Here is a 26047-nt window from a genome sequence, read left to right on the forward strand (position 1 = left end):
GAAAGTCGACTTTCATTTCTGTAGCTCTACTTCTTTGCTCTTCTCCCTCTGCCCCATAGCTGTCAACCCAGCTGCAGGCAGCCAACCCAAACCCTTTGTAATTTTTCTCTTCAGTGATTCACAATATATGTCCTCTCTGACTTGGGAGCAAATTAATGTTAAGGATTTTGCACTTAAAATTTAATATAGGCATCATTGGCTCTGAGTCGAGGACTGGGTATTATGCCAAAATACTTATTGTCCCCATGTTGTGTCTAGCAAGTTGGCAATTCTGATATATGGCTATTTTAAACAGAAAGTCCAAATGAACTTTAGAATTGGCTTGAGAAGGAAGAGAGAAAGAATTTTAAATTAAAGCAAAAGAATCTTGTGTTTTCTACCCCAGCTATACTGAGGTGATATAGTTTGGATGTTTGTCCCCTCCAAATCTCATGTTGAAATGTAATCCCCAGTTGGAGGTGGGACCTGGTGGGAGGTGTTTGGGTCATGGGGATGGATTCCTCATGAATAGCTTGGTACTATCCTTGCAATAACGAGTGAGTTCTCGCTCTGAGTTCATGTGAGAACTGTCTCTTTAAAAGACTGTGACACCTCCCCCCACTCTCTTGCTTCCACTCTTACCACATGATGCACCTGCCTCCCCCTTTTCTTCTGCCATGGGAGTTCCATATGCACCTAACTCTGGAGCTCCCAAGTTTATAAAACAATTGCTAATAGACATAAGAAATGAGATAGACAGCAACACAATTATAGTGGGGGATTTCAAAGCTCCACCGACAGCACTAGACAGGTAGGTCATCAAGACAGAAAGTCAACAAAGAAACAATGGATTTAAGCTATACCCTGGAACAAATTGACAATCTACCATGATTGGAAGTTTCCTGAGGCTTCACTAGACGCAGATACCACTGCCACACTTCCTGTACCAGCCTGCAGAAATGTGAGCCAAATTAAAATCACTTTTCTTTACAAATTACCGAGTCTCAGGTATTCCTTTACAGCAATGCAAGAATGGGTTAACACATAAGGCTTATGAGTTAACTGATTTGTGACCCTCCAAATATAATAAAGAACAAATGAAATATCTAACCATTGGGAGCCCTCTCTGTGGCTCTCCAGTCAGTTGGATGGAGGCTCACAGGGGTTATAACTACCTCATGAGATCAGCAGGTTATAATCCCTCCTAGGATTACGTAACACACTATGCAGATATTTATAATTACGTTGTGAAGGAGAAATTAGATGTGTGAGTATACATTTTGAAGTAGGAGGAAATGAAAAGGGACAGTAAGAGTAAAAGGTTTGGCTGTGATTCTGTTTGGTAAAACCTCTTTTGAACAAAGATTTCCTCAAAGAAACGAGAGCAAAATATAATCAGCTTGAGGGCTCTGAGTATAGCATTGTGTCATATGGATCAAAAGGAAGCTTAAGCTTTTGATCCCTTTTCTCAGGTGGGGAATGGGATTTAGAGGTATGTCAGTATCTACAAATTCAGTTCTAAGATGTTGAGAAGAAGCTTTGAAGCCAATAAAAAGCATAAGGCAGGATTTCATTAAAAATAGTTATTGGGGAACATTGAGCTGTGGTGTGGAATATTGGGCTAGCACTGGAATATGGGATTATGCACATACCCTGAGATGCCTCTGCGCCCAGTCACACCACAAGCTCTGAAACAGCACCCCTGAAATTTCTTTGCTGCAGACCTCAAGCAATGACTTCATGATGTTGGGAGCACTGGCAAAATCCGGTGCCTTGATGAGCCATTGGGAATGATGGCTGCAATCTTAACAGTTAAGTCTTTAGTCAGAGACGAATGAACTCATTTAATACAAAGCTTTTTCAAAATCCATGGGAGTGATTATGTAGACAGTCATAACTAAAAATAGTAATCCCTGAAAGTCTCATCCCATATTTACATTGCATTTAAAGGGCTATAAAGTTGGCATGGTGATTACATCCTATTGTGTCCAACATTTGGCATTTGAATTACTAAGGACCCATAACTTAACCCTCAATCCTTTTGAGATAGAATTTATATAAATGATGAATGCTTTATTAAAGGTAATAATAATAGTGTCTTTACCATTTTCCAGTTCACAGAGCACTTTTTCACATATTATTTTTGAAAGAAAGAGTTTCTCTATAAACTAAAAAAAAAAAAAAAAAAGATGGTGTTCAGCAGTTGTTGTAGTATAAATTGTCTCCTCTAAAATTCAGATTTTGAAATCCTATCCTCTAATACCTCACAGTGTGACATTATTTGGCAATAGGGTTGTTGCAGATGTAATTAACCTGAGATGCAGTCATTAGGGTGGGACCAATGCCAGTATGACTGAAGTCCTTATCAAAAGAAGGAGATTTGGACACAGGTATGCACACAGGGAGAACGTCACTTGAACATGAAGGCAGAGATCGGGTGATGTGACTACAAGCCAAGGACTGCCAAAGCTTGCCAGCCAACCATTAGAAGCAAGCAGAGAGGCATGAACAGATGCTTCTTCCCAGCCTTGAGAAGGAAGCAACCAGCTGACAACTTGATCTTGAACTTCTACCCTCCAGACCTGTGTGAATCAGTAAATTTGTGTTTGTGGTATTTTGTTATGGGAGCCCAAGCTAACTAATACAGCAGTCATCAACACATCCATGTTATTTGTGATTGTTCTGCAGCTTTGAGTGTTACCTTTTTTTCCTCCCACTTTCCCCTGAAACCTTCTGAAATTGGAGGTTGGTTTCCTTAGAGAAGGTGTGGATGTTGGTAAGGTTGGGTGAGGCCTAGGTAAGGAAGGGCAGGATAAGGGGTGTTGCAGGGTGAATGCCTGAGCCAGCAGAGGATGGTGAATGGTGGCCCGGAGAGTAGAGGCCGGAGAGAGAAAGACAGTCCATGCAAATGGACACCAAAAGCAAACAGGAGTAGCTATTTTTATATCAGACAAAACAAACTTTAAGGCAACAGTGGTTAAAAAAAGACAACGAGGGACATTATATAATGGTAAAAGACCTTGTCCAACTGGAAACTATCACAATCCTAAATATATATGCACCTAATTCTGGAGCTCCCAAATTTATAAAACAATTACTAATAGACCTAAGAAATGGGATAGACAGCAACACAATAATAGTGGGGGACTTCAACACGTCACTGACAGCACTAAACAGGTCATCAAGACGGAAAGTCAACAAAGAAACAGTGGATTTACACTATACCCTGGAACAAATGGACTTAACAGATACATACAGAACATTCTACCCAACAACTGCAGAATATACATTCTATTCAGCAGCACATGGAACTTATCCAAGAAAGACCATATGATAGGCCACAAAACAAGCCTCAATATATTTGAGAAAATTGAAATTATATCAAGCATTTTCTCAGACCACAGTGGAATAAAACTAGAAATCAACTCCATAAGGAACCTCCCTTGCACCAAGTCTCTTTTTTCCCTTACTGCTGCCAGAGCCATCACTCTAAAATATGTATCATTTCGCTTATTTGCTCAGGGCTTCAGTGGCTGCCCAGAACATGCAGGATTATGCTGAAATTCCTTGGCATGTACCCTCTTCATTATTGGCCTACTTTTCCATGTTTTTTCTTTTTTTTGAGATTTATTGAAGTATGACTGACAAATAAAAATATCGATTCAAGGTGTACAGTGTGCTGTTTGGATATACATCTACAGGGGGCAGATACGGAAACAGAAATACTGCACCATCTCACTTACATGTGGAATCTAAAAAAGTCAAACTCATAGAAACAAAGAGAAAGCTGATTTTCCAATTTTATAACCTGTCTAGTGTTTTCTTTTGAGCTCTAGCCATGAGGAACTATCAACTAATTCACTTCCTGAATGTGTGGTGCTCTTCTGCATGGGTGTTCAATTCTACTTGCTTTTTCCGCTTTTTGCAATGCTACTTCTTCTTTGCTTTTTTTGCTGAAGTCCTTTTTGCTTTTTTGCTGAAATCCTTTTTGCTTTTAAGGCACCCCAAATGTGGCATTTCCCTTTTACTTCATGCCGGGCATGTAACAGTATGGAAGACAGCCAATAATTTAGTGGATGATATATGCATCAAACAAACCATCATAAATAATTACTTTATTTTCATTGTTTTAAAGACTTTGGAGGGGGAGTGTCCAGCAGGTGGAACATACCTGAAATGATGAAAGTGAGGCTACTTCTCTGAATAAGTACTATTTAAGGCAAAATGTAAAGACTATATAGAGTTCTCCAGGCAGAGAGTGGGCAAAATGGCCTTCTGGCAAAGGAAGCAGTATATATGAAGACCCCAAGAGAGGAAGAAGCTTCCTTTCCTGGACTCATGTGGTATCTGGAACATGTATGTAGGTGAAAGCCTATTGTTATAATAATTTTCTGGCTGTGGGTCTTTTAAATGTGGAATGTAGGCCGGTCCTATTCATGCTTATATTCCCAGAATCCTGCACAGTACTCATGCACACACAAAATTAGCACTTACTTTAATGTTTGTGAATAATGGATTTAATGAAATAATGACTTGGATAGATGGATGAATAGACGGGTTCGATGTGCTTAAAAGACGCTATATATGGGTATCATGAAGTTAATAAACAAAATGAAGGTGATGAATATCAGCAGAAGAAGTAAATGACACAATCCACCACATGAACCAGGGTCATATCCAGGGTCAAGAATGCAGGTAGAAATCTTGACACTGGCAAATCCATGCAAGGATTGAGTCAAGAATCAGGAAACTTCCTTGTAGGAAACTGAGTCTAGGAATAACACTGAAACTCAATCTTTAGATTGTTGGTCTATACAACAGAACAATCAGAGAACATTATTAGGCTGGAAGAGAGTTGGCAAATTATGGTTCATAGGTCAAATCCAGCCTGCTGCCTAGTTTTGTAAATAAAGTTTTATTTTTAAATTTTGAGACAGAGTTTTGCTCTGTTGCCCAGGCTGGAGTGCAATGCCATGATCTTGGCTCACTGCAACCTCCGACTCCAGGGTTCAAGTAATTCTCCTGCCTCAGCCTCCCAAGTAGCTGGGATTACAGGTGCCTGCCACCACGCCCAGCTAATTTTTGTAGTTTTAGTAGAGATGGGGTTTCACCATGTTGGCCAGGCTGGTCTCAAACTCCCGAGCTCAGGTGAACTGCCTGCCTCAGCCTCCTGAGGATTATAGGCGTGAGTGCTGGGATTATAGGCATGAGTCACTGCGCCCAGCCATGAAGTTTTATTAAAAGACAGTCACACCCATTTGTTTGTCATTTGACTGGGGCTGCTTTCACGCTATAATGTTAGAGTTGAGTGTTTGCTATAGAAAGCGCATGGCCTGAAAAGCCTAAAATGCTTACTGTCTGGCCCTGTACAGAAAGGTTTGCTGGCTCTTGGTCTGGAACATCAGCTGCTTGCTCAATGGTATTATTGAGTGCTACTAAGTATTAGGCACTGTTCTAAATTCTTCACATGTTAACTCATTTAGACCTTGTAACAGTCCTGTGAAGTAGGGGTTATTATTATCTCCATGTGATGGAAGAGAAACTCCAGGCACAGAAAAGTTAAATTATTTCCCTAGGAACATACAGCCAATTAGCTGTGGCCTTAGCCACTGTGCTATACTGCCTCTGTACAGAAGCATAGTCTTTTTTTGTTGTTGTTGTTGTTGAATGGGTATAATAGGTGGGAGCCTCTTAGAGAGGTGAAAGTCACACCATCACCCTCTTAAATATAAACTGAAGACTGGATGGCTCATATATTCTTGCTTCTCTCCCAGTGGCTACTCTGAAAATTCTTGGAAAGACATAAGTAGAATTTAATGACCATTTGTTTCTTTATCCAGGACTGATAGCCATGCACGTAAGATATCGTTTACTTCTTGCTTAATACACTTTCACAAAGTGAATTGTATAATTTTCCTAACTCAGTAAGGTATAAGCTATAGTCAGGCATAGTAGCTTTCCATCCAATTAAATATATGTTACAGGAGTTGAAGCTGGGAATTTTTAACATTGAGTAAGTCAGTGCAGATAGTGTAGGTTGCAAGTCTTCAATAACTTTACCAAATTTTCTCTTGTGATAATATGAACCTGTCTAGAGAAAATCTGAAGATTTGACTGGAAGTTAATACTAGTAGTCATGATTATAATCATATCATACATTTTTGTAGATCTTAGGACTTGATAAAAAAGATTTAAAAAGTGGAACGTAGTCTGGAGTATCCATTTTTTTGGAGAGAAAATAAAGGAGAGGCAGCTTACATCTCATAAATGCTTCAAGGTCATCATTTCTCCCTGTCTTGCTAGAACAGGAAAATAAGGAACAAGACAGATAGCTGTCAGAACTCTGATTGTCTCCTGCTCTATGGGAAACAGGACACGAAGGCCAAGGTGACATTGATAGAGACGTGCTGTGACATTGTTGGCACAGTATAATAGTGATCATCGCCATGGCTGGGATGTGTTCTTGTACAATCTTTTCTGTAACAGGAACATTAGCTTCTACTGACAGAATCTTTTCTTCCTTCGATGCATGTCTTGTTATGAGACTCTTTCAGCTGGGTCAAGTGGTCCCCTTGTTCCTCTGTAGACGGAGGTGAGAAGGAGACAGCCATCTGTTTGGATGGCTTGGAGATTAACCTGCCTGAAAGGAGGGAGTTTGGAACAGATGATGGCTTTCAGACTTGGGTCCAAGATCCCTGCCTAGAATGACTGATCAGGTCTGTAATGCCAAGGGTCATTTCTTCTGCATGTTTTGGACAGCAGCTATTGAACTGCTGGGTTCCCAGTCACTTCCACCTAATTGAGGAAAGGGGGCCACCTGCTTGGTATCCCCAAAATAGCACCACTCTCCACCTTTCCCTCTTAGTCTCACCATCTCTCTGAGTCTTAGGGCTCACAGCCTACACTGCCGCAGAGGTTCAAGTCTGCAGGCTTCCACATGGCTAATGTGATTTTATTGCTAAGTCCAGGAGGACTTGCAGAGCATGATGCGTGTGTCATCTGAGGAATTCAGAGCTGTTCAAAAAATAGTTCATATTATGAGTAGGAAATTTAAACAACTTTATTGGAAAATGGGCCATATCATACACTTTTCAGATATTCTTCTGTGTGACTATAGAATGGCACCATGAAAGCATCATCTGTTTTCTGTTTATGCTATTTACCATGTCAGGTTATTTTTTATTGCCATATATATTTAATTTTGACAGTGAACAGATCTACTAAAAATAGAATTACAGCATATCATCTTAATTACAGCCATTTCAGTTGCTCATCAACATAACAATGAAAAATGGAAGGGTTACCATAACATTGCTGATTCGCCATCTCTTAATAGCTTTCTGTGAGTGTAGCATGTACTACCAGATAATTATGAAGATTAACTCCTGCAGATAGGATGCCTGTACCTATTTTTAATAATTTGTAAGCACTGGGGAAGGATGAAGAGTTGGAAATACAAGTCTACCCTTTTATCCGTATTGAACTGTTGGGTATTTAGTTTCCTTTTTCTACTCTTCCCTTTTCCTTAATTTTTTGTTATGGTGGAGAAGAGACTGGGGATAGCAAAGAAAGGAAGCAGTTAAATTGCTGTAAGAGTCACAGACAACACTCTTTAGAATAAATTAAAGTCCATAAGAATGAGTTTCCATATCTCTAAAACTCCACATAGCTTATTTAATACTGCACAGAAGGCGGGTTATTGATCTGTGTGTGTAGTTGTTGGCAGAGAGGGAGAGTAGTATATTCCAGGAGCTTCTTTCAGTCTGCAGCATTACTATAAGCAGGAAAAGACCCATGATTCCCTGTAGTGTCTTCAGCTGCCTCTATTAATCCATTATCAAAATCATGGCAACAGGACACAAGGCAAATAGCAGTTTTGTATCATCTTGCTTATGAATATGACCATGAGTAAGTGCTAGTAGTCTTCCCTTATGAAACTGGGTTTTATAAGCAATAGACCAGATGTATATGCCCTTACATTATAAATGTACCTTTAAAAGTCTGATGTCTAAATCATGATATGGAATCATTTCCAATGTATAAAACTTAAAATTTCCAGAACAGAGCGCAATGTTTATTTCTACCAGCTTTCTCTACATTAAATAATTGTTTCAATATCAGGATGTGATTTGAGCTTGAAGAAGCTTCTCTTGGGATATCTAAGTATGGAATCCATTTTGATTAAATTTACTGGTAGTTGAGTCAGTACGTAAATGGCATCAAATAACCACTGGTCAATCTCCTTGAATGCATTAACTAGCCAAAGTCCAAGTAACAATGGCTTAGGAACAGATCCAGATTGTGTGGAGTCTGAGGCTGTTATGATTTGGGGGCTTTATCTGAGAAGAAGAATACAAAGTTGCATATGCTACATTTGGTATGAAAATGAATATTTATTTAGAATGAGAAATCACAAGTTATGCATTAAAAACTATACAGATATGAAATCATCACAAAATCCTGAAAAATAACAAAATATTTTATTAACTTTCTGATACACTTCTATAATTGCTACATTTTTAGTTGCATTCCCTTTGTCTCTTCAAATGGGAAAAAATTTAAATATAATTTTCTATAGCGATAATAATAGATAATAGTCTTTCCTTTATCATGGTGGATTCAAAATTGATTTATATTACTGATGGTTTGGCAACATTTATTTCAGCTAAGAAACCATCCATTGGTAATATTATGCAAATGTTTAGGATTTTTTTTTTTCTTTTGAGATGGAGTCTCGCTCTGTCGCCCAGGCTGGAGTGCAGTGGCCGGATCTCAGCTCACTGCAAGCTCCGCCTCCCGGGTTCACGCCATTCTCCTGCCTCAGCCTCCCGAGTAGCTGGGACTACAGTCACCCGCCACCTCGCCCGGCTAGTTTTTTGTATTTTTTAGTAGAGACGGGGTTTCACTGTGTTAGCCAGGATGGTCTTGATCTCCTGACCTCGTGATCCACCCATCTCGGCCTCCCAAAGTGCTGGGATTACAGGCTTGAGCCACCGCGCCTGGCCAAATGTTTAGGATTCTTGTCAAACTGCAAGAAATCTCTTTAAACTTTGCTTTATATATAAAATTTATATTTTAGGCATTTTAAGTTATCTTAGGCAGTATCTATTCTGAAATGTTATTTGATCTGACAACACTCATTAAACAGTGTTTTCGACATTCTCATGCAAATTGTGTTTTTCTTTACTAAGACATTCATCTGCTTTTACTTTTTTATTTTTGGGTTGGAACAGTCCTGGTGTAATTCCTTTTCTCGTGTTCACGATACTGATCTGCAAGCTTAGTTTCCATCGTGATATAATAAGAATTTTGGTGATACTGAAACTTCTGCCAACTTCTCTTTCAGTTTACATTTTGGCTTTTTTCTTCGTATCACATTTGAATGTTAGTATTATCCATAATTCTGACAAATTAAAATGAATCTGAAATTAATGCATAAACAAGAGTAATTCAGTGCATCTAAAATTGCTGCTTTATTTTGTTCAGCTAAAAGTGTTGTAATCAAATTAATCTTATACTACACACAGTGACTTATTAATGAATATTTTACACTTGTTTATTCAGTCTATTTCACTGCCTTGGTAATTATATTGTGTGTTATTTCATCTAGAATTACTAGACTTTATCAGAACAATATGTGTTGGATATTCTGGGATACAATCCGCTATCTTGGGATGCATAAAATATGTAACAGCTATAGGTTTGTGACTTACAAACACAAACATTCTGGTAAATTTCACATAAAGAAAGTATTCTCATAGAAATGGGGAAAATGTGTGGTACATTTATATTTGTGTATGTTGCATAATCAAGTTCATTCCTTACAGGAGGAAACTTCAATTTTGATCATGTGTCAATGAGAACAGAATCTTCTATGCAAAACGTTACACAAATTAGCTCTTGGCTTCCTACATTTCAAACCTTATTTCCCCTTCACAACCCACATAGTTTTGGTGCTGGATAAGTTGTAGACCATGTTAATGTCATAGTATAACTTCTGGCCAAGCATTTCTGATGAAAATGCCAGGTAAGTTGACAGGGTGGGCTGTAGAAACATTTCTGGAAGTCATTTCTGTACCAAATGGCTGGTCACAACTTAATAGAAATGCCTGAAGTTACAGACACATGTCCTGTTAAACCCCAACTCAGTATATCCCCTGCTCAGCTTCTTGTTAGCCTAAAACGCAAATGATTCATGATTACACCAAAGTTACCCTACATAGGAGAAAATGTGACAGAGGAAATGAGAGCATAAAGAGACAGCAGTCTAAACCACTATAGTTTAACTATCTCTTATTTGGAAATTTACAAAATTATACGATAGTATCAAGCATGTCTAGGTCTTCTCATGGGAAACTATAAGGTGCAAGACCCATGAAGCTCATAGTACACCTCACTCTGGGGGCAGATCTCTCTCTCTCTCTTCTTTCTCTTTTTCTCTTTCTTTTTCTTTCTCTCTTTTCCTCCCTCCCTCCCTCCCTTCCTTCCTTCCTTCCTTCCTTCCTTCCTTCCTTCCTTCCTTCCTTCCTTCCTTCCTTCTCCCCTCTTAAGTTCACTTTGCAATGGCCAGGGAGTGATTTCATCCCTTCAATGTGACAGACAACACAAGCTTATTTTGAGAAAGGAAGGCTGTTGGGGTGATCAGACCCAACACCAGGTCGTGGGGTGATGAAGTCTGGTGGAGTCAAATAATTTAGAAAAAGACAGTTTGAGAGAGAAAAGTGGGACCGGAGGTCATTGCGATTGTGGAGGCTGCAAAGGCCCAGAGCTCTGGGAGCCCATGCTATTTATTGGTAATCCAACAGAGAAACAGGTGGTGAGAATGTGGAGGTCAAAAGGGCAGGCACATGATCTATAGCTGTGATGGTTTAACATTTATAAGGAACATGTTCTGCTACTTGAGATAATGGGAATACAATCGATCTAGGAGTCTAGGAGGGGCAGAAGCAAGGAGCCAGCAAGTCTAGACACATTCCAGAGGACATTATGTCAAACATACAAGCCCTGCCTCAGTATTTTTCCCAAAACTCAGCTTTTTCCCAACATGCACCCCTTCTCTTTTTTGTAAAAGAGAAGGTATGATTATTACTATCATTATTACTAGCTATCATTATTACTAGTATAAAAGGTGACCTTTTAATTCAGCAAGAGGATTGCAGGCTGTGCAGCCCTTCATTGCCAGTTGGTGATCCAGCTTCATTTTTCTTAGCCCTTATGCAAACTGGAGTTGCTCTGTTTTGAACGCTCTCCACATAGCTCCCCTTTCTCTTTTACAAGAGGACCCTTAATCCTAGGGGTTGCAGAAGGATAAAGGTCCGTCTTCTGTAACTTCTTGCTGAATGGGGTGATGATATTCCTGCCTAACTATTAGGGTCTCTTGTATTCAGGGAAGAGAGGAGCTGAGTCAGAAAGCATTGGTCCGTTAGGCATCGTGACTCTGGTCAGTCCTCATTCCATCTTCGCATTCAGATTCATGGCTCATGAATCATGGCTCATGGCTCATACTGGGGGAACTCAGTCCATAGTTGGGATCCATGGGTCCCTCCAGTCTCCCATTCCATGGTTGTACACATCTTGAGGGCATCGACACGGTTTGTTCATCTCCTGCAAAAACGCAAGCATACCCTCACCCCCACATTAGTAAATCTATTGAAACAGAAGCAAAAACTTTTGTGGCTGTAGCGGGGAGACCACTGATGTTGAAAAACAGGCCCCTTCTAACAGAAGGCACAGGGAAAGCAAATCGAGGCATTTCAGACCTTCAATTCACACTGTACAGGTGGGTCTGCTAGATGCTGCGGCTCATGATAGATCTTCAGGTGTTTGGTGGCCACCTACACAGGCGCCTGATTGTCACCCGGAGAGACACAAGCAAATCCTTTTCCCCATGTAATTATCTTTCCTTTTATCTAGCTCTTTGTATGTGACCATATCGTTTTCTAAGGCCTGTGGCATTAAAATGAGTTAGAGAATGTAATGTTTGTGCATCAGCAAAAGCTGCAGACACCAAAGCACCTGCCCTTTGATTAAGTTTAAAGGACCAAAAGGTCCTGTTGGAGAGAAAAGAAAGGGTATTTTTATCCTTACCTCCCTCCCCTCTATTCCTTTTATGTTTGCCCTTTGAGTCATAGCTAATTTCCGTAGTTTACAATGTTCTTGTCTGTCTCTGCAAATCTCTGGTAGTCTTTGCTAATCTCTACTTTTGTACCTCTTTAGGGCACTGATCAGTACTTCTCTAGGGCACTGACCTTATATTGCTAGTCTTCATCTATCTCTATCTGTCCCTGTGGTACCTGTAAGTTCCTGTGAGTTCCTACAAGTCTCTATCTATTTATCTATATCTCTCTATTTATCTCTATCTCTATCTCTGTTTATCTCTATCTCTATTTATCTCTATCTCTATCTGACTCTATCTCCATCTGTCTCTATCTCTCTATTTATCTCTATCTCTCTATCTCTCTCTCTATCTCTCTCTGTACATATATCTATCTCTATTTATCTCCCTTATCTCTACTTACTTAGTTCTACTTACTTAGCTCTACTTACTTACTTAGCTTTACTTATTTACTTAACTCTACTTATTTACTTAGCTCTACTTACTTAGCTCTACTTACTTTCCTGGAAACCTTTTTTATGACCTTGGGTAGAGCTCAGAGGGCCATACTTTAAGCTTCAGCAAGAGATAAAACAGGGACCCCGGGCCCAGCACCAGATTGAAGGGAACAGGAAGTGCTCTCCCCTTCCCAAAGCAGGAAAACCAGAGTCTGGCCCTTGCAAATTTCCACTCCACCTCAGCATCATCCTCAATTTCCTGGAATGAATTGTTGATCATGGCAATTAACATATTTAGCAAAACAATGACCGTTGAAGCATTATAGACTCCATAAAGAACATAACCAATGTTTTCAACGAATTTGTGGTTATAGTTGATGACCACTGATTGTACTTCAAAAAGTCCAAATATAGCCCAGAACAGTGTCTTAAAACTCTGTTGTGAAGGTTTCATTTTGTTTTGCACCGATGTAGTAGGAGTAGAGGTTGAACTTTCCCATCATAAAGGCCACAAACACCACAATGAACATATTCAGCCCATATCATGCCTGTGTGCTCGTTAAATCTGTTTTTCTCTAGCAGAGGCAGGTTAACCAGGAAACTGAAGCTTCAGGATGACTTTACTTGCCCTATGCAAAGCAGCCCATGATTTATTTTTTCCAGGGACTACTGCCCACCAGGCCTGTGTGTCAATCTGTAAGTATCCAACAGCAGGTCTACTGTACAAATAGGTCTTTTGTCAGACACTTGATTAACCCAATATACAGCCTTTCCTGTTGGATTAGTACTACCAAAGCCTCCTGTTCTTTTCACTGTGCTGCTTTACAGCTTTATGTCAACAACTGAGCAATTCTTTCTCCTAGGGAAGCAGACCATGGAGTTGAGGAACTAATAACTAATTGAATTTCTCTGGTATAATCAGAGTCAATTATTTCCGTATGCACAGTGATACCTTTCAAATTTAGACTAGACCTTCCAAGTAATAGACTGACTGTTCTTGAGGGTAAGTGTCCCCTAACTCCCATAGGGACCTTTTTTGGTGGCTCCCCAGGAAGTAAGGAGATGGGAATTGTGCTGCAAAGGTCTACAGCAGCCTTCTGTGGTGGGGAACAATTGTTGTATGTTTGTAAGGGCACTGTTGGGCCGGAAATGCCTCAGTTTATTGAGGTGCTCTCTGAATAAACTAGCCTCAGATTCCACTGGGTCTTAGTACTACCAATTGCTCCAGGTTTTAATGTTGTAACTACAGTAGTGGTAAGTTTTGTAGCTAATTCATTTTCTCACCCATTAAGGGGAGAGAGAGGAGGTGGCCATTCACTTAATTCAGCAGGTGGAGCCAAGGTGATAGTAAAACATACTTTTTTCAGTTTCCCTTTTCTTATTTAATTTCTTCTGGTTTCTGTTCCTCACATTCAGAATCTGCAGTTAGTTTTTTATACTTATCCTCCTCTTCCTCATCTGAATCTGCGTTGTCATCTGTTTGAAATGGCTCAAGAGCTGCTTTTATTAGCACCCACATTGACCAAACCAAGACTGGAATTTTTGCTCCATCTTCATATGCTTTTTAAAAATCTCTGCCAATTCTCTCCATTCATCCAACTCCATAGTCCCTTGTTCTGGGAACCATGGGCAAAACTGCTTTACTGCACTAAAGAGTGATAACAAATTCTGAGTACTAACTTTCACTCCCCCTCTTTGTAATAAATGCCTTAAGAAATTTAAGTAAGCAGAATGTCTGCTTTCACTTCGTCCCATTGTTACCCTGGTTCTTCTGAGTGCTCAGCTTTCCTGCCAAGCTTCATTTTAGATGTCCTCGGGTGTCCTTTGATGAAGCGTCCTCTGGTTTCACACACTCTAGTGTTCCTTCACTGGGGTCTTTGTCACCCCACGTTGGGCTGCCAGGAATGTTGGGGTGATCAGACCCATCACCAAGTTGTGGGGGCAACAAAGTTCAGCAGAGTCAAAGGATTGAGAAAAAGACAGTTTGAGAGAGAAAAGTGGGACCAGGGGGCCATCGCGATTGTGGAGGCTGCAAAGGCCCAGAGCTCTGGGAGCCCACACTATTTATTGGTAATCCAACAGAGAAACAGGTGGTGAGAATGTGGAGGTCAAAAGGGTAGGTGCATGATCTACAGTTGTGGTGGTTTAGCATTTATAAGGAACATGTTCTGCTACTTGAGATAATGGAGAGCAGGTTCTTTTAACCCAAGATACAATCAATCCTGGGAGAGCAAGGAGCAAGGAGCCTGCAAGTCTAGACATATTCAGAGGACATTATGTCAGACATGCAAGCCCTGCCTCAGTATTTTTCCCAACACTCAGCTTTTTCACAAAAGAAGGCTATAGATCAATGGAACAATGATCTATGTACGGCACAGTCTTGACATTTCTCATGTTTTTAAGGGGCATCAATTCTCTTTTACTAAGTAACTTGTAATTGTGCTCATTGGCTTTTTCTACCATTTTCTGTTGAAAATAAGATAAATGGTTCCACCTTAGGAAAGTGATGAAACGGCTAGATTAAATAGATTTTCTAAGTTTAAACAGTGCCTTAATGGCCTCAATTTTTGGGAAATGCTCTGTTAAATAGTTGTAATTAATATAAGACTTCCCAGAGTCTTTGAGATGTTAATGTGAATATCAAAGGTGCTTTAAGAAGGGATTAGGGTGTGCAACATTTCCTACACTTATTTGATCAAGAATGTCTTTTCTTTTTATTTAATCCTCAGGATCTCCTGTGGACCTGACCTAGTAGAGAAATACAAAGCTTTTATTTCCATTAGCCACTAACAGGTGAGGAGTCAGGACTGATATTCCTGCCTGAGTCAGCTGAGATTACACATTTAATAAACACTTATGGTTCAATGACAATATAATTTTCAATAAAACTGTTCTTAATAAAATCTTAGTTATTCACAAGTTTGTGATTACTAACATTTACATAGAATTTTTGAAATTTAATTTAAAGTTCTGGAATACAAGTGCAGGACGTGTAGGTTAGTTACATAGGTAAATGTGTGCCATGGTGGCTTCCTGCACCTATCAACCCATTACCTAGGTATCAAGCCCCACAAGCATTAGCTGTTTACCCTAAGCTCTCCCTCCCTCCACCCCCACAACAAGCCCCAGTATGTGTTGTTCCTCTTCTGTGTCCATGTGTTCTCATTGTTCAGCTCCCACTTGTAAATGAGAACACGCAGTGTCTGGTTTTCTGTTCCTGCATTAGTTTGCTGAGGATAACGGCTTCCAGTTTCATCTATGTTTCTGCAAAGGACATGAACTAATTCTTTTTATATGGCTGCATAGTATTCCATGGTATATATGTGCCACATTTTCTTTATCCAGTCTATCGTTGATGGGCATTTGAGTTGATTCTACATAGATTTTAAAATAGATCTCATTCAGAGAAGGTTACAATGAATTGAAGAAACTCAAGACACAAAATGACCATCTTTCTGATTCACATTGACTCTGGATTATAAACTTTTGCAAAAATCTTAGACATTTGTTCCTGCTGTGATCAAGATGCCTCATAAGGGCTTGATGACAGTTATAAAGGTGAGTTTAAAAGAGAAGGAGAACCAGGTGTGGTGGCATGTGCCCAGCTCTTTAACTAGTCTCAGCTACTTGGGAGGCTGAGGTGGGAGGAATTCTTGAGCTCAGGAGTTCGAGGGCAACACAGCAAGACCCTATCTCTTAAAAAGAATAAAAGAGGGAGCTGAGTTATGAGTAAGAATGGAAGAACATGGCTGTGAGAATGAAATGGAGGAGTTATACAAAATGACAGATGAGAGAGGATATGCCCTGCTGACAGGGTCAAGGCTGAGAATGAAGGCTGAGTTAGATAGCTGTGTTGCTGTCCATTGACACAGAGGCCTTTACTGGTGGCAGTGTCTATTCTGCTCTGCTATTGAATCTCAAAATTGAACCTACCTTTCTACTTCCACTGCCATTGCTCAAGTTCAGTCCAGCTTTTTTTCAAAACTGCCTCTTATTTTCCTAACTGGAACCCCTGCCTTATAGTTTATTTTTTTATTGCAGCATTTTCTCTTCACTGATGCCATAACTACCTTCCAAAATATAAACATAATGATGCTCTGGACAACCACACAAGCCTGTTGGAAAAGAGCCATGGTTACTGCAAAGTGAGAGGAGAAAAGGAGGGGGAAAAAGGAGTTGGCAAAGGCTCTGGTCATCAGGGCACACATTGTGGGCCAGGTGATGGGTAAAAGCAGAGGAAAGCAGAGCCTTTGTAGTGCAGCTTACACTGTAGAGCAGGTGTATGTCCCTAGTTCTATTTCTCTAGCACTCAAGATTGAAGGCAAACTGCTATTGAGGAGTTGAGCCAGTCCCCTCCTGTGTTGATCTGAGCCTCATCGACTGCAGACACCCACAGTATGAGGTGCAGTGCATGTTCACTTGACTATGCTCAATCACACTACCAATTCACTTCCATTTCCTAATGTCATTTATTTCCATTAAAATTCTCTCCCTGTTTGGTGTGGCTGGGGCTTGGCACAAGTCTTTTGAATTTCTTCCTGAAAAATCAAAGCTTACTGCTGTCAGATAAGATGAGAAGAGAGAACTGATGAAGAAAGAAAGAAAAAGGTACAAAGAAGTACTTATACTATACTTCCTGGTGAAAAATGGCAACAGGGGAGTTTCAAGCTAAAATTAAGAATAAGAAGAGAAGGCGGGCAGATCACAAGGTCAGGAGATTGAGACCATCCTGGCCAACATGGTGAAACCCCATCTACACTAAAAATACAAAAATTAGCTGGGTGTAGTGGTGTGTGCCTGTAATCCCAGCTACTTGGGAGGCTGAGGCAGGAGAATCGCTTGAACCTGGGAGGCGGAGGTTGCAGTGAGTCGAGATTGCACCACTGCACTCCAGCCTGGCAACAGAGCTAGACACCCTCTCAAAATAAATAAATAAATTAAAAGAAGGAACGGAATGAATGGAATCATAGGTTCAAGGAATAACATTAGGAAACCAACTTTAAAGTCATTAGTTTATGGTTCCAAGTCTCGCTCTGCCAGTTTCTGGCTCTGCTTGTTAATATGTAAAATAGTAAAATGGGATTAATAGCAATAAGTGCCTCATAGAGTGATTGTGAGAATAAATATTTCATATACTTAGTTAATTAGTCAGTGCTGACTTTTTTTTTTTGGAATTGATGATAGCCTGATCAACAGAAGTTAGGATTGAAGTTAGAAATGTTAGAAGTTAAAAGAAATGAAGATTAATCCTTAATCTTTTTCTATATTGATTGACTTATTGAAAAATTGTTACAATTTTTTGAGCACCTATTTGATTTTAGGGAGAATCCTTCAAAGCAGAAGACATTGTTAAGAAGTGTAGAATCTAGAAGCTTAGAGAATACAGCTACTTTAAATCCTTTTTTGAAGTGAGACCTAGACAATTTAAATGTCAATTGGATAATTCATCAATAGATTAAAATTTCAGAGTGTTAGAGCTAAAAAAATACCTCATAGATCATTCACTCAAACCCTTTCATTTTCCAGATGCGCAAGCTGAGTTGCATCATTTGTTCATTCATCCTTCATTCATTTACAATGTTTATTGAGTGCCACCAGTTTGTCAGATATGGTTACCTAACAGGGAGTTCCTGAGACACAGCAGTGAACAGAACAGAACCAATTCATGCTCTTTTGTAGCTTACGTTCTAGTAGAAAAGGCAGACAACAAACAAACAAAATAGCAGTGGTAACATGTCCTAAGACAAAAATAAAACAAGGTAAGAGTAAAGAGGGGAAGCAGACACATGTGTTAGTGCTTTGTGTGTAAGTGTGCTGTATTAGTCTGTTCTCATACTGCTAATAAAGACATACCTGAGACTGGGTAATTTATGAAGGAAAGAGGTTTAATGGACTCACAGCTCCACATGGCTGGGGAGGCCTCACAATCATGGTGGAAGGTAAAGGAGGAGCAAAGTCACATCTTACATGGTGGCAGGCAAGGAGAGCATGTGCAGGGGAACTCCCCTTTATAAAACCATCAGATGTCATGAGACTTATTCACTGCCACGAAAACAGCATGGGAAAAATCCACCTCCATGATTCAATTACCTCCCACTAGGTCCCTCACATTATACCTGCGAATTATGGGAGCTACAATTCAAGAGAGATTTGGGTGAGAACACAGAGCCAAACCATATTAAGTGCATATGCTGTTTTTAAAGAATGTTCAGGGGAGGCCTCTTTGATTAGGGGATATTTAAGTAGGTACTTAAAGGATGTGAGTGCCAGATTTGCTTGTCCTGGAGCAAAGTAGCACTTTAAAGAAGATGCCTGTTCAGATAGCTTGTCCAACTCTCCAGGATAAATTCAGATGAATGTTTGATATGAAGAGAGAAAACAGAAGGGCTGTATCAGAGGAAAGGTGACACAAGTGCACTTTTGGCGATGGCTCATGATGGCTCTCAGAAGGTTACAGGAACCCTTCATTGGAAGGCTGGCAGGAAGTGATGTGGAGTTAGGGCAGGGAGTAGAAAGACTAAAATATGTGTCTTTATGTGGGCTTTTGATGTATATGAGCATGAGTTGATGTAAGGATATCTGAGACTGCTTCATCTATTGCAGAAATATTGTCATGAAATTTAAAGGAAAGTTAAAGGAAAACAGGGTGTAGGTTCTAGAGTGTATTCTCACTGAGGTAGTAGCATAACAATTTAAAAATCCCTGACAACAGAACTGATTGTTAGATTGTTAGAAGGTTTAAGTTGGAATGTGAGAGAGGGCCACCAGCCTCATTCTTTGTATTCTCATTGTAGGGGTTAACTGTCAACAAGAGAGCAATTTCAAAGACAAGCTGAGAATGAGGGTATTTTGGCATCATGCCACCAACAAGAAGGTCATGAATGTAAATAAAGTAATAAAAATATCAGTGAAATGGTGCACTGTTGACAGGCAGTGCTCCAAAAACCAAACTAAACAAAAAACCTATGTGATATTTGGAAGATCAACTTTTTAGACATAAAATTCTATTAGCAATTCTATGGGGAACAACTCTCTGTAGGTGAAATGTCTTAGAAGCAACAAATTCTTTTTGTTCATGGTTGAATAAAATTAGGTAATAATGCAATAATCTCCTAATTGAGAGAATATCCTGGAGATATCAACCATACCTAGAATGACCAGGAGAGGGTAGAGGACTTGATTGGGCTTACCTAATTAAATATCTGGTTTGTTTCAAGTGGAAGAGTGAATTCACAAGACTAACTGTAACTTCAGGAAAAGTCCTAAAGACTCCACCGGAAACAGTTCTTAACCATAGAGTTTTAATGACAGAACCTGCCTTTAAAATTTGTTTTTGCATATTCTTTATGAATGACACAAGCATAATACCCTATCAAAGATGCCTAAGACTTTTTAAGTGTGTTCTTATCTATAAATAGATGGAAAATGGAACTTGAAAGTATTTGGAAAAAAATGTACACATGTTAATATTAGACTGTGGGTATAGGATATTTTCACATAGGTGTGCCCTTTTAGGATCTTCCTGAGAAGGCAGATGCCAAGCTGAAAGTCTCTATGATTTCATTAATTAAGTGAAGCTACAATGCTTGCGAGTTCACAAGAACTGGGCTGTGGATGCCTCTTGCCTAATTCAAAGTGGTGAAGTTTATATATATTAGAAATAATCTTCTAATGCAGTCATTTCATCATTCCCTCCCACTTTCATTCTCTTATTACTGATATGGTTTGGCTGTGTCCCCATCCAAATCTCATCTTGTGTTGCAGTTCCCATAATACTCACGTGTAGTGGGAGGGACCCCGTGGGAGGTAACTGAATCATAGGAGTGGTTGCCTCCATGCTGCTATTCTCATTATAGTGAGTTCTCTAGAGATCTAGTTGCTTTATAAGGGGCTTTTCCTTGTTTGCTCAGCAGTTCCCCTTCCTGCCATCCTGTGATGAAGGACGTGTTTGCTTTCCCTTCCACCATGATTATAAGTTTTCTGAGGCCTCCGTAGCCATGTGGAGCTGTGAGTCAATTAAACTGCTTTATAAATTACCCAGACTTGGGCAGTTCTCTATAGCAACATGAGAATGGACTAATACAATCACAATGCCAGGGACTCTATCAGGGCCAGTGTGCCACTGTGATCTTTGCCCTTAAATGGAAAATGTTTATTGTCAGATGTCTCCTCTTCCCTCCCTTTCAACAATTAATGCCACTGACCTCAACAATGGCGTAGGGTACAGAACATTCTTCAGAATCGATGCTTCCCTTGATTTCTTCACCTCATATTTAGTACTTGAGTTCTCTGGCATAAATCAGAAGTATGGCAAATTGTGGAAACCCTATATATCATCTAGAAGATAGGAGAAATAGTTGAAGACAAAATGTAGTCGTCAGTAGGTACTCATCAATTACTGTGTATATTGAATCTACAATAGCCACCGATTTTTAAGTGATGTCATCATTTTATGTAAAACTAAAAGCAATGCTTCCGCATTACACCAAGGCACAATGTTTCTTATATCCTACAATTTTTATTTCACATTACTAAGAGACTATTTTAGATTTAGATTTTTCTTTTATCATCTATCATCTTTGTGCATGTATGCATCTTTGTGCATCTTCACTTTGTGCAAGTGAAATAAATTGTTATTGCAGGAGGATGTGGAATGATAATCATTCCTCCCATGAAGGATATTTGCTTCACTGTTATTAGATTTATACTGTGTTGCTCAGTATCCTTGCCTTTCTGCTTGTCTCTCACATTTTATTTAATGCTGAGTAATAGTGCAAAATTGTAAGGGACACAATGAGACTCATCATTTGTAGTACCAGCAGTGCAAATAACTCAACTAAAGTGACAACCATATGAAGAGCTATGACCAAATTTGCACATGTGCAGGCAATTACAACTTCCTCACAACTGTTCCTGGGTGGCAATGTTTTAAGACACCATGAATTAGAGAATGTATTTCAATTTCAGAAATATTTAAGATGTGGCAAAAATGGGCATCCAGTTTTTAACAAAATATGGTAATTACAAAAATATTAGGTAACAAAGACCTGTAGTACTTTCTAATGCCGTGGGACAATAGGGAAGAAATCTTGGTCAGAGAATAGTTGACTTTGCCTTTAATCTCCTGATGAATATATCCCTAATTTCAAATGAACCCTGGCACAAAAGAGATGCTCAGTACCAAACTCTTTAGGTAATGAATGAGAAGCTAAGGTTGACTTTTCTTCTCTGATGGAGAAGATAAGTTTTCTTAAAAAAATCATAGCTGATGTATAATAACATAAGTTAATTTTGACAAAAGGAAGATCACCAATGACCTCATAATCCTAATATGATTACTTTTATTTTTTAATATTCATCTTAGTGTTCATCTGTGTAAATTTTTAGTGTTGGTAGTTGTAATCATAATGAATATAATGTTTTTATACATTTACACTGAATATTATAACAGTGTGATTATAATTTTATGGCTGTGTAATATTCCACTGAATTATACACAGTAATTTATTTAAAGATTCATTGTTATGATACATGTAGATTACCTCTGATGCTTTGCTATTTTAGTTAAAGATGTAAATAACATTATCGTGCATTTAGTTTTCCCTTCTGTTAAATTATTTTCTTAGGAAACATTCCCAGGAGTGGAATTTTTGGGTGACAGGGAATGATACATTTTTTATGACTCTTGGTATAAATTGCCATAAAAACAGTTTCTAATAAAATTAAGTGGCAATTTCTCCTTAAAGATTCTGAAGGACGGGGACTATTAGCCACTTTATAATACTGCTTCATTTTCTAGGATGTATATGTCATTGGAGACATGGCTTAAGAAGAGGGGAAAAAGCAAATTGCTGTCGCTTGGTTACTACAACACTCCCCAAGTTTCTTACAGCCTGGATGCTGCAGTTCAGTTATTTGCTCTGCTTTCTAGCTTTCTCAGCAATTTTGCAACTGAATATAAGGCTCTAAGGGTCTCTGAGTTAAGGGAAATCAGGCATTACTAGGTAGAACATGGAGCAAAATTCTTTCTAAGCTTTTCAGAACTGGATAGAAAAAGGTAAGATTTGATTAAGAAGGGTGGATTGGTTACAATGTAATTTGCAGAGTCGCTGTATGGAATTACTCCAATTTACAGGGTCAAAATGATGATTCCTATTTTACTAGATTCAAGATAACTTATATAGTCACAGTCTTTGAAAAACAACATCTATGACCACCAAATATAGACTGTGGCTAAGAGTTAAGGGCCTGAGAAGGCTATATATGAATTTAGGACAGAAGAATATGTGTCTTAGGAATATATGCTATTTTAGAATAAAAAAAAAATCCTTTAGGTCATGTCCAGGTTTCTACCATATCCTCCTTATAGCACAAAGAATGTAAGTAACTGAGATAACATAGATATTTATTTGTTTCCCATAATACTGAAGGAAAAATTTAAGCAGGCATTACAATTCACACAATTCTTATACAGGCTGTGTTCTTCATATAGGAGGGTTACTTTGTTGACCTATCTGTTGACCTATCCTAAGTAGAGCCCTTCTTTGTTTTCCATGAAACATGTTATCTCTGTCCTCACAGTTACAAAGGACTTAAGCATCTTTTTGAAAAAAGGCATGCTTAAGTAACTTTTTTAGAAAAGGACCAGGGATGCCATCTGTGGCTATGGGAAAGCAAAACAAAACAATCTTATCTCCAGAGAATGTCACAATGGTTCTCAGAATATGCAAACTGCTGTTTGCACACCTGTGTTAGGATCACCATCATACTAAATCTCAAAGAAAGTCTCAATACACATGGGATATTATGATACCAAAGAGCTCAAATATGAAGTTCGAGTTCAGATTTTCGATCATTTTATTTTTATAGAATTTATCATAGATTTTGTAAATTAGCAAATTGTTTCTAGCATTTTGATTAAACATTTTGTGCTGTCTATGCTGTTAACCATGGAAACACATTTGTGTTTTAGTAATCAGGACTCATTCAGGTGCAAGTGACAGAAACACAACACAAACTAATGAAAATAGCACTTGGTGGTTCATCTTATAGGGCAGTCTGGATAGTTTTGGGCACAACTTGATCCAGGGGCTTGAAAAATGTGATCATATTTCTATTTTAATCTCCATTTCATGGTTCTGTACTTTTTGTCTTTTTCATGCAGGTTCTAGCCATTTGTTAGGAGAGATGGGCCCTGGTAGCCCAAAGTATGCACTTACTGTTTGTGAACCCACCAAAAGAGAGAGTTCCTGTCTCTGTCAGCACCAAATCTCAAGATAGACTTTAATTGACCATGTTGGTGTTAGATGCCCATCCATGAAAAAAATAGTTAAGAAAATGATATCCTCTCATTGGTGAACCTGAATAATCCTTCATTCCTTTGGCAGGTGGGGCCAGGCATCAAGACTGATTGTGGATTTTAATAGGGATGGTGCTACTGGAGAGAAGGATGCTCCTACTGGAAGAGAAGGAAGTGATTCTGAGCAAACTCAACAAGTAGTCACGTCAATGGCAGTTCTAAATGCCAACAAGATCCACTAAACATTGGTTACATTTGAGAAGGTCTTTCCCAGTATTTTTCCTTTTCTTTTGTATTTGCTTTCCATAATCTTCTGTGTAATCTGACATTTAAGTGCTTGTGTTTAGAAGACTGCATCAATTGTGTACTGTTTCTTGTGCATAAATAGATATGAGCTTTAAATCAAAGGAGGTAAAATCTATTGTCTCTTTCTAGTATTTGGAATTATTTCCTTGTTTTTCTAATAGCATTGATTATTGGGCTTTGATATAATGGGATTCACATCTTTACAAAACTTCTTTCTATAACTTTGCGGTTGGTACTCAGTGGTCTCAACACCTGAAAGAATAATGGTTTTCTTTTCTTGAAATAATAATGGTTTTCTTTTCTCAACTCAACTTCTGCTCTGTATACCAACATAATTAACAGACAGATATACCAAGTGCTCCTACTTCAAGGATTTTCTCTTGAGGAAGATTTAGATGCGATATGAACCCTTTAATGTACTTATGCTTAAATGTGGATGTGTTAGACCAAGTGACTCATCTCTAAATCTCCCCTAAGGAGTCATGATCTTGCAGCCTTCCAAGTAGCAAGTTTTCCCATTAGAATGAACTTCTCTGTTCTTTCAGTAGTGTGTTTTATATTTCCTTACTAAATCTTGATCATAGGACTTATTAGCCATGTGTAAGCAACTGTAAGTTTCTTTATTATAGCAGCTGGCTAATGATATGTAGAAAGAAGTCTACCCTCTGAAGTTAGTGACTTCTAAATACTCAGCCTACAGAGTCCCTCCAGACTTTCTGTAGTTTTCCTGTGATCATGCTGAGGATTTGGACTAAAGCATCACTATTCTATAACCCAAGGAAAATATTTGATATGTCTTGGGAGTAACTGTCTGATCTGTGGATATACAGGAAACACTCCAGTTTTTCTACATATGTTACCTAAATAATCTTCCTTCCTTCCTTCCTTCCTTCCTTCCTTCCTTCCTTCCTTCCTTCCTTCCTTCCTTCCTTCCTTCCTATCCCTTCCTCCTTTCTTTCACTGAGTTAATGAACAACCCACAAACTGAACTGGTTTCAATGTAAATGGGTTCAAAATGAGAACTAACAAATGTCTGAAAAAATAGCTTTACATTTCATTGCCTAAGATAAATAATGCTCCATGTCAAAGAGTAGGAGACTTTCCACAGTTCATAAAGCAGTGATATTTATGTAAAATTTATTTTTAAAATAAACTAATTTTAAAAATGTAGATTTTCAGAAACATCTTAAAGGGGCTGGCTGTAGAAAAAAAAATTGCCAATGTTTTTTATTGAGATTAAAGTCTCAGGAGAGGGATGGACTAAAAAAAGATTTCTTTTTAATTTGGAGGATATTTCTTTTTTCAAAAACATAATGAACCAGCCATTCCCAAATTCTGTCTGAACTGGAATGAAAAGGACAAAGGAGGATAAAGTGAATGCTGACTCGTCTCTAGCTTAACTCTTTCACAATTGCTCCTTTCCAGGGAGCAACTTGTTTTTCCTAGGTCTTTAAGTCTACTTGGTGGGCCGGACTGAGAGCTCGTTGATGAGACACTTCATGTCTGCTGTCTACTTCTTATTCCTCAGAGCAGTTGTGCATATGTGGTTGTGTTTATCCTCTCAGTTATCACTCATGGTTTAGTTATTTCCACTCTGGATCATGCCTTACACACACACACACACACACACTGACTCTCTCTCACCTTAAACCTACTTCTTAGTTTTTTCAAAGCTATCTCTCATCTTTTTACTCTACCACCACCTTATTCTTATTGCATTTACGAGCTAGTGAATGAGAGTCATCATGGAAGAGAAAGGTGAGAATAGTTTTGGCTGTATACACACATCAAGAACAAAGTAAATTGTAAGTTCTGAAATGAAATAAGACATAAAAAAGTAGTATCACCTCCTAAGACTTTCTATTGTAGATATTCTCAATCTAATGTTATTTGCCCCTGTGTTAAACCTAG

The 26047-nt window shown here is 38.8% G+C and overlaps 1 long non-coding RNA gene across 2 annotated transcripts in view; it reads left to right on the forward strand.

The window, feature by feature from the left end:
• LOC140709703 (uncharacterized) overlaps positions 1-26047 on the forward strand; it is a 237881-nt gene that overhangs the window by 16447 nt on the left and 195387 nt on the right. The window contains exon 2 of one of the 2 annotated variants that reach the window (XR_012090435.1): positions 23919-24093. The exons of the other annotated variant lie outside the window; for it this stretch is intronic. This is a non-coding gene — a long non-coding RNA (uncharacterized lncRNA). The remainder of the gene's footprint in view (positions 1-23918; positions 24094-26047) is intronic. 2 annotated transcript variants of the gene reach the window in all.

The sequence above is a fragment of the Chlorocebus sabaeus genome, chromosome 21 (genome assembly GCF_047675955.1).
Source record: "Chlorocebus sabaeus isolate Y175 chromosome 21, mChlSab1.0.hap1, whole genome shotgun sequence".
NCBI lineage: Eukaryota > Metazoa > Chordata > Mammalia > Primates > Cercopithecidae > Chlorocebus > Chlorocebus sabaeus.